We start from the raw sequence: 9,940 nt of genomic DNA, 5'->3' as shown, positions 1-9,940 counted from the left end.
ATCTTTGTTTGCAGCCATTATTTTATGCGAAAAAGTTATACTGCCTGGTGGGGAATCGAACCTAGACTTTCTGCTTGGAAATCTGGTAGTTTACCACTACACCACCGATTGCTTTACCCCAACTTTGTTAAACAAATGCTGTAATATTTCTTTCTGAGAACGATAACACGAAAAGTGTTTACTGCAGATCAATGAAATGTTTCGAATGTCCTGGTAAATCCCTTGCCCTTTCCCAACCAACATTCGTAAATCGTCTCTATCATGACAAAGGTGTTTGCTTCAACATTCTTATGCATTGCACGTATAATATGAGAAATCGATTCTTCATTATCACTTTGTAAAAAACGCAGGCTTAGTATGAACAGGATTTGAACCCATACTGTATACCTTTATTAATCGTAACTCCATTACGTTACCGCTACACTACCATGCCACCCGAATTTAGAAAGCAAATATTACTTACTTTAGCCTTGATTATTAAAACGATCAAGCTTCTTCCCGTAAGTTTATTTGCAACTAAGTGCACAACAAAATTCATTTATTCGACGACCTAGAGAGAAATTAGTGCCCACTAATAAAGGAAACAACATACAATCCAGGAAAAATTACAAAAATAAAAACATATTATGAATTAATGTCGCCGTGCAAGTTCAAAAGTATGCTAATAATAATAATAATAATAATAATAATAATAATAATAATAATAATAATAATAATAATAATAATAATAATAATAATAATTATTATTATTATTATTATTATTATTATTATTATTATTATTATTATTAGCATCAATTGGCCGCTTTGCTGGGCTAAATTGAGAAAAAATAATAATATGCTCCGTTATTCAGTCACTTTTTACTATTACTAAAGCTCTCTTTGATATCGGTCATTTTCGATTAGTTTTATATATCCCCTCACCTTCCCATGCTGCGGAGTACGGCATCTTCAGTGCCATTGTTCATCTCAGCCACCTGGAAAACTATGAATTCCACAATTATATTGGTTATTTTGATCATTTTTATATGTCTTCCCCTCCTCCATGTTGCGGGCTGAATTTGGATTTAAATGGCATCAGATGTGTCACTGTTCATCTCAGCGACTCCAAAAATTATAGATTCGATACTAATAGCGGCCATTTCTCATTATCTTTTAAATGTTGCTATCCTTCCTCCTTCAATTAGTTACACCATCAAAATGATCTGAGGAAATCCATCTCGGGTTCGTACTTCATCTAGGTTGAAAATTTTATCGAGATTGGTAGGGTGGTTCAAGAGTTATTAAATTTTATTTATAATTATATATATATATATATATATATATATATATATATATATATATATATATATATATATATATATATATATATCCCTTTCGCATTTCCCTTCTCTAATTTCTAGCGTCAAAGTAAAATAATGAAAACCATACTAGACCCGAATCTTATCTATGTTAAAAAGAATGACCGAGATAGGTCGCGTGGTTCAAGACTTATTAAGTTTTATTTATTTTTATATATCTTCCCCTACCCTCCACTCCCCTAAGTTTTACCATCAAAGTAATATGTTGAAAACCACTCCAGGCTCGAACTTCATCCATGTTGAAAATTTGATGCAGATCTGTTCGGTGGTTCAAGACTTATTAACTCATTAACATAGTCACTTTTATTTTCATTTAAATTGATTTCTGTATATCTCCCCGTCCTCCCCTTCCCTATATTCCACCATCAAAGTGAAATGATTAAAAGCATTCCACTGGACAAACGTAATCTATATTGAAACTTTCATCCTCGTCGGTCGTTTGATTCAAGACTTATTAAGTTTTCTTTATTTTTTATATTTTTCCATCCTCCCCCTACACTAAGTAACACCATCAAAACGAATAGATAAAAATACTCCCAGGTACGAACATTATCAATGTTGAATATTTGATCGAGATCGGTCGGGTGGTTCAAGAGACTATAAGTCACAGAACCTTTCAATTTTACAATATAGGTTATTATTATTATTATTATTATTATTATTATTATTATTATTATTATTATTATTATTATTATTATTATTATTGACATACTTTTGAATTTGCACGGCGAAATTACTGCATAATATGGTTTTATTTCTGTATTTTTTTCCTGGATTGAATGTGGTTTCCTTTATTAGTGGGCACTAATTTCTCTCTAGGTCGTCGAATAAATGAATTTCTTTGTGCGCTTAGGTGCAAATAACCTTACAGGAAGAAGCTTGATCGTTTTAATAATGAGGCTAAAGTAAGTAATATTTGCCTTCTAGCTTCAGGTGGCATGGTAGTGTAATGGAGTTGCGATTAATAAAGGTTCAAGTCCTGTTCATGCCAAACTTGCATTTTTTACAAAGTGATAATGAAGAATCAATTTCTCATATTATACGTGCAATGCTTAAGAATGTGGAAGCAAACTCCTTTGTCATGATAGAGACGATTTACGAATGTTAGTTGGGAAAGGGCAAGGGATTTACCAGGACATTCGAAAGACTTCATTCATCTGTAGTAAACACCTTTCGTGTTATCGTTCTTAGAAAGAAATATTACAACATTTGTTTAACAAAGTTGGGGTAAAGCGATCGATGGTGTAGTGGTAAAGTACCAGACTTTCCCAGCAGAAAATCTAGATTCGATTCCCCACCAGGTAGTCTAACTTTTTCGCATAAAATAATGGCTGCAAACAGATATTTATCTTCTGTTGGAGAACTTACAAAGCATCACTGGCAAGAATTCGAATAAACTGTGTGTGTGTTCTTTATCATACACTGTAATGATAAGTATGTTTCATATTTATATTCGTCTCTCTCTCTCTCTCTCTCTCTCTCTCTCTTTCTTTCTTTCTCTGTTTCTTGACGTTTCCCTATCCTATCGTTACATCTTTCACTTTTCCCACTCTCTCTCACGTACATGAAGTGTGTGTGCGTGTTCCAAAGTTAAAACGGATCAAGAGAAGGATAGACGTGGCCTGGAGAATGTAATTAACTGGCAACTTCAGCGTCGAGTTTTTCGTGCTCTGGACATAACATCTCCAGTCCTGGTCATCTCTGAAGGAAATACTGTTTAAACGCAAGGGAATAAGCAAAATATCTTTTTTTTATCATCTGGGTTACCAAGTCTCAGTCGAATTACCGGGTCACTATGGGTTTGAATCCTCGATCCAGTTGTGGTCCATAAGCTAACTAACATCATCCGACTGACACTATTATCCGTTTTAGCTCTAGCGTCTTCATTCTCCCTGTGCAAATTATAACGTTATATTCGCAAGAGATGAAAGTGATGCTGGATGTTTGGTACAGATAAATCTTCCTAAAAGACTAGAAAATCTCTTTGGTTATTTGGAAACAAAAATTTATTTATACTAATTCGACACAACTTTATAACGGAACTTTATAATGTTAGGTTCTTTTCTTGCTAAGTTTAAAATTCCACATTTTTATCTGTTGTCCCTTTTCTTTTTTCTTCCTCTCTCGCCTTCTCTCTCTCTCTGACTCATTTCTGAACCTCTGTATAATAGACATTCATTGGTTTCTATTTTTCACTGTGCGTGTTTCAGTTTCTCCCTAAAATAACTTATGAATGTTGTTTCGTCTCGGTTTTGTTATTTCGTTTCATCGATACTAATACATGTGCAGTTTGAAATTAGAATTGCGTTTATGTTGTTATCTAATTTTAGTACGGGAGAGAAGAAAGGAGGAAAGGGAGGGAGTCTCTCTACCAGACACGATTATGGGATAAGAAGGTGTATATTGGGTGGCCTAGCTGCACGGCGTTAGGTGTCGCGATTTTTTTATGCGGAGTGTACAAAAGTTCAAATTCATACGTCAAGAAGAATAAGAAGAAGGAAAAGGAACATGGACATACAAACAAGGGATTTACGGGAAGAATCCAATACGGAGATATTGGAAGAAGCTCTCTAAGGTATGTGGAATATCGTGTTTTCTTGAATGTAGGCATTGTACAGCATATAAGTAATTATGAACATACTTGATTCATTCATATGTTGTTACCTATTTATCAACTGATCAGTATAACAGTACCTGTTTTGGAAATGTATCTGTGAATGTACACAGACAGAGTAACATTTAACGTATTTAGTTATGTATTCTATGAACATATAGGTCTTATGTTAATAGAGAAAAGTGTTTGAAATGTTGTGAATATGTATGTACCAGGATTATTTATATATTTACCGGACGAAAAAGTGGGAAATATTCGTAGGTAGTTTGATGTTAGAATCGAGTTGTGTTAGAATTGATTATCCACCTCAAAGCCCACTTTTCGGGAGTAGGAATCAAACTAGGGATTCTACCCCACGCGCTAGAGGTAAAAATACTACTGAGTCATCACCAACCCCAGTTATATTAATATAATTTAAAATATTATTTATTATAAAAGACACAAGTGTGTCGCGATATCGTAGGCATCCAGTAAAGTGTGTGGTCAATAAATAAATAAATAAATAATAAAAAAGAACATTGGAAACCAATCGCTTATTGAACCATCCTCTAGTATGTGATCTTATTTGTTGTTTTACGTATTAGAACCACTTCGGCTTCAACTTTTTTTATTTATGCCTCTGTAGTGATATCATGCTGCAGTTTCGTTTTTAACACATGTGATATTTTTACAAACTATGTACTTTGATAAAATCATTTCCAGACTCATCTCTCATACAACTCTATCCATCACGACTCTGGAACTCACTAAAGAAGCAATTTACACTTCTGACCAGAGTACCGTATATACATTTATTTATTAAAACTAAAGTACAGTGTAACGGTTTCGATAGCTTAATGTTATCTTCATCAGACACTAACAGCAATTAATCTCTGATGAAGATAGCGTTAAGTTGTCGAAACCGTTACACTGTACTTTAATTTTAATAAATAACTGTATATACTCTGGTCAGAAGTATTAATTATTTGTCATTTCTCATATACAGGGTCAACTCTGCCGTATGTATAACATTTCTATTTGCAGGAAGCGGCTAGTTTTAAGGGGAAGTACAACTGATATATAGTATAAAAATTGAAATATATGAAGAAATGTTTATAAAACGACTATAAAAACAAGGAAAAGTTATTTTTACAGAAATACACTAATGATCAATTTCTCATTCTAGAACATAAAAAACTCAACACGATGCTGTAACCAACTTTATATGCTGTTGTTACCAATTTGTTAGTGTCGGTGAGAACTTGATGCGATACATTTGATGTGGCACTATTCTCATAAACTTTTTGTTAGTTCACTTCATACCGTTATCAAATGAATCAATAAATATTCTTAGACTTATTATTAAAGGAAAAAGTCGGTATACTTTTGCAATTCAAACCTAATTCTTTACAAACATAGGTAACTTACACGTTCTCATCAATAGCAACTCTTCTTATTGATCATTTATTATAATAATTGAATGAATTATATATTTCCGTTAACTCTACTAAACTTATAATGGAATAACATAATTAAAATTATGGCTTTTAAGATGTGTTTTTTCTAGGAAAAAATGCTGGGGCGGCAAATTGTTTAATGCCTGTCCTGCTAAGGTAAGTCAAGTAAATGTTAAGATTCTGAAAGACTGAGAATGCAAGTCGTACCCAAGTTCCTTCATATCCATAAGTATTGTAGTGTATCGAGAAATATTTTGGGTAGGCCCCTACAACTCAGCAAAAAGTCCCTACGGGAAGTCCTAAATATTAATACTAATATATGATCATGCATTACAAATGTCATTATATATAACTCGGCTACATTAAATTATGTAATATGTAATTTTACTCACCATAAATCCTTTACGTATACTACTATTTGATTCCATTATCTTTTCTTTCTGGAAACATTAAAAGACAAGGTTGAATTTCACATTTAATTCTTTTCTAGTTCACCTGTGTCCGAATCTCTTTAAGAATAAGTGAATCTCTGTGATTATAAAGAGATACTTGCTGATCCGCTTTTGTAAAAAATTCTATCTCTTTCTTGTGCATTGAGAGACGAATTTATAACTAAAAACGCTCCGTATTAAAATGCCCTGACCTCAACTTTCTTTCTAATCTTTGTTTTAGTGTCATACAGGACAGATGAAGCTCGACACGGCCAACTCAAAATTATATGGCACAAGGAATATCGAGAAAGTAATTCACCTTTTGCAATAAAAAGAAGACAAGATAAAAAGACTATATTATGCATTTTGAAGCAACATTCTTACCTACTTGTACATTTCCACATAGTCGTTGTGCAAGTTCATGCACTTAACAATGCGATGAATAAGTTTACGAAGTGAACTGTCGTAAAAAGTTGTCGTCTGTGATTTCATCCCTGGCTCAAAGCCAACCTGAAGGTCTATGTCATCAATGTACTGAGTTGCTACCCAGGTCTTCATGTGAGAAAACAAGCGGTAGTCACTTGGTGCGAGAGCTGGGCTATATAGAGAACCAGAGATTTTCACGACTATTGTCATTGGTTTTCGCTACCAGATCAAGTGTCACAATGCTCAGTCGAACACTTCTGTCTTCACCGTGAACATTTGTGCAGTCATCTTCTAACATGGCATTAACGCCTCGCTCCATTTTCACTTCAGTCGTCACTTGTTTACACTAAAATTCATACAGTTGTCGATGGAAGTCAATCAATTTAGTGTTTTTCACGAAACAAAACTCATATAACTGACCTTATTTCACAACTGGGACCTTATTTCAATCGGAGCACTCGTGTCAACAATGTGTTATGAACAGAACAAAAGCAACAGGAAATTCATACGTCCACAACTGGATGTCCCTTAACTTGTGGAAATCTCTGCACGAAACAGCGGCACTCTCCCCGACCCTAGTGGCACCATGCCCAAACATGAGTGAACTCCTGGATAGTCCTAGTATTGTTCTTTCTTCTTGCCTATCGAATCTGGATCTATCGAAACTACTCAAGTACAATTACAATTTGTCGTAGTTGTGTGAAACACGGTGACATTGACAAATATTAACAGTATGTCGTTAATTGAACTTTACTTTAGCCTGTTAAGTTTTCTTTTAAAAATCGCAAAGTTTAGAATCAATTTACAAAATTCGTCCCTACGTGCCTTCAATTAACGAGCACTATATGTCTAAATGTCTCTGTGTTTAGGGACATGTCTCTACAGTTGAACACACTGAAGAATTGAGAACAAATAATAAATTTAATCCTATAATTTAAAAAGGAAATCTTACTGTTACCAACTCATATTATCTTTTTATTAAATACTTGTTTATACCTATTTACGATTAAAATGTATTTTATTTTCCTACATTATTGCATAGCAATTTGAAAGACTAATATGAAAATTGCAAAACAAATGCAAATGTTTAGAAAGAAACTGCCATAACATAAAAGGAGAAGAACGAAAAGGAGAACAGAAAGTACGCAAGCCTAGTATCATACGTATTTTCTTTTCCATTTTGGTGGAAATGGAATATTGTTCCTGCGAAACGGAAGCTATTCCAACGAAACAGAATAGCACAGTTTGTCATTCAGTGATGCTGGAAAATGTAGATCTCTATTTATATAAATCAGCAACAGAAATGTGTTTAACACGGAAATTCTCTCTGACTCGAGAAGTTTTGAGACACCAACTTAAATCTAACATCATAGTAATAACAGAAAGCTGCCAGAGGTCTTCTGCCAGCAGAAACCTCAACAAAAGCAACTATTTAAAAATGTCATTACTTAGCTTGAACATGATCCGGGATTTGCTCTGAGAAGGTAAATATCTGGCTGTCGGAACAGTGATGTCTCTGTTTATGCATCAGCTACGTCATTTTATGTCGTTTGCTCTCCGTTTCGCGAGCATTCCCTCCGGAATCTTCATACATTATGATTCAGAGACGCTTCCTTGCAAGCGGATGAAACGTAGAATGGCTTTTGTTAAGAGTATTATTATGTCACAGCGTTTGTTGTTCTAAGAAGGAGTCAAGAAGAAAATGCATTATTATAATTACACCAGGAAGTAAAACTAGAACATTTTTTTTCAACACGGAATAATAAAGGTTTTTTTTTTTTTTTTTTTTTTTTTTTTACCGATTTCGTTTTAGCTACATACTTAAGGACGCAACACAAATAAAGATTTCACATACAACTCTTATATGCAAGAAATAATAATTATTAGGTGTCTTATTTCATTAACAAGTCGATGTAATTACAAATGTTCTTTGCATTTAAATTTCTCTGTCGCTTTCTATGTGCATCAAATAAAAATAATTTGTCATTTAATTTAGACTATGGTAGGTAGCCACATGGCAATCACGTATGTGTTTGGTGTATTATCTGACAATGAAAATTTTAAGTTTTGCGGATAGCATCTTTTCTCCCTTGTAACAATGACCGAAGGAATCTTTGCAGACAGCTGCTAACTTTCGCAACCGAAAAATTCAGCGTTCACTGTCGAAAATATTAAAATAAACTGTACATAAAACAATCCATACATCTACAACACTCCTCTACTCCACCACAATGCAGCACTAAGTGACTTATTAAATGGACAGAACATCAGTCTATCATATGTATGACAATAAGTGTATTGTCTAACGGTACATCAAACAAATCGTAGAAATCTAGGAATATTTTAAACACGTATAGAGAAATTACTAAATGATTTCTTATTTACTTCTGTGTAAACTCGTCAAAATGCAGAACTCAGTGACTTATTTTAAAGACAGAGCACATATCTATCACACATCTGTGTATTGGTGTGCTCCCAAAACTGTATGAACTCGAAGAGATCATAGAATTCTAATCATAATTTATAGATAACATTACCCAGTATTTTTTTTTTAAACTGTGGCAAGAGAAGTAATAGGTGATCTTAACTAATTTTGGGTAGCTGAACATTCGTTGTCCGTTTCTACGCATTACGTCGTTTTCTCATAATAGGTACCCCAAGATAAGAAAAATAGATATTATAATAAAAAGTACTGACTAAATATAAGTTTGGAAATATTTACAGAGGAACACAATTATATGTTTATTCAGCCCATGACATGTATTCCATGTTGTTTGACGTGGACCAAATAAAAAGAAGTTTTATCTGTTATAACTGCCAATTCTTAGGGTCGAACCCAAGTACCTGGGAATATACGTTCTATCCGTCATTCTTGTGCTTTAGCAAGGAAGTCTTAGCAAAGAATTTACCAAAAAGTAAATTTATATTTATTTAGTCTTATTTTACATGGCGCCTTAAAATAACACCTTAGAAAAAAGAAACTTGTACTCACAATAATTTGAACAGTCCTAGTTGTCTCCTTGGAATGATCACCTGGCTACCCATCGTCTGACTGTTGTATGTTTGCCATCTCTTTTTAAACATCAACAATAGTCGCCCATCATGGATACATTCCACCTCCCCTGGCATTTTCTTTATGCTTCATCGACGTCTTGTTGAAACCTCTCTCTTATCTCTTCACTAACAGCTCCAGATTTTCCGGAAAATGATGTAGTTGAGATTGAAGAAAGTACAGTTTGAGGATTATTTTACATCCGAAATAGTGACGAGCAAATGCAAGACCAAGACCAAGTATCTGGTGGTCTTGGTCTTTAGTCTTGGTCTTGCACATCCAGTCTTGGCCTTGGTATTGGTCTTCCACTGCAAACCTTGATCTCCGTCTTGCACACTCAGTCTTGGTCTTGGTCTTGGTGTTGCTTGCAAGAGTCTTGCAAGTCTTGCTTTTAAGAAATCTTATGCTCTTCATAGATACATTTTACTCCGGATAATAAATTCTACAATGCACCAATAGTAACGGAAATACAATGTATGTTTCTAAATGTAATATAGATTACCTTCGTGTAAGTATGGTGATAGCGTACAACATAGGCGATGACCTTTATTTCTTTCAATGGATGCCCACGTTTCACTACTTATAAATCACAACGCTTCGTTCTTATGCACTGATAAAAGATG

The sequence above is a fragment of the Thermobia domestica genome, chromosome 14 (genome assembly GCF_964235325.1).
Source record: "Thermobia domestica chromosome 14, izTheDome1.hap1.1, whole genome shotgun sequence".
NCBI lineage: Eukaryota > Metazoa > Arthropoda > Insecta > Zygentoma > Lepismatidae > Thermobia > Thermobia domestica.
The sequence above is the reverse complement of the archived record's forward strand: the minus strand, read 5'-3'. Positions refer to the sequence as shown.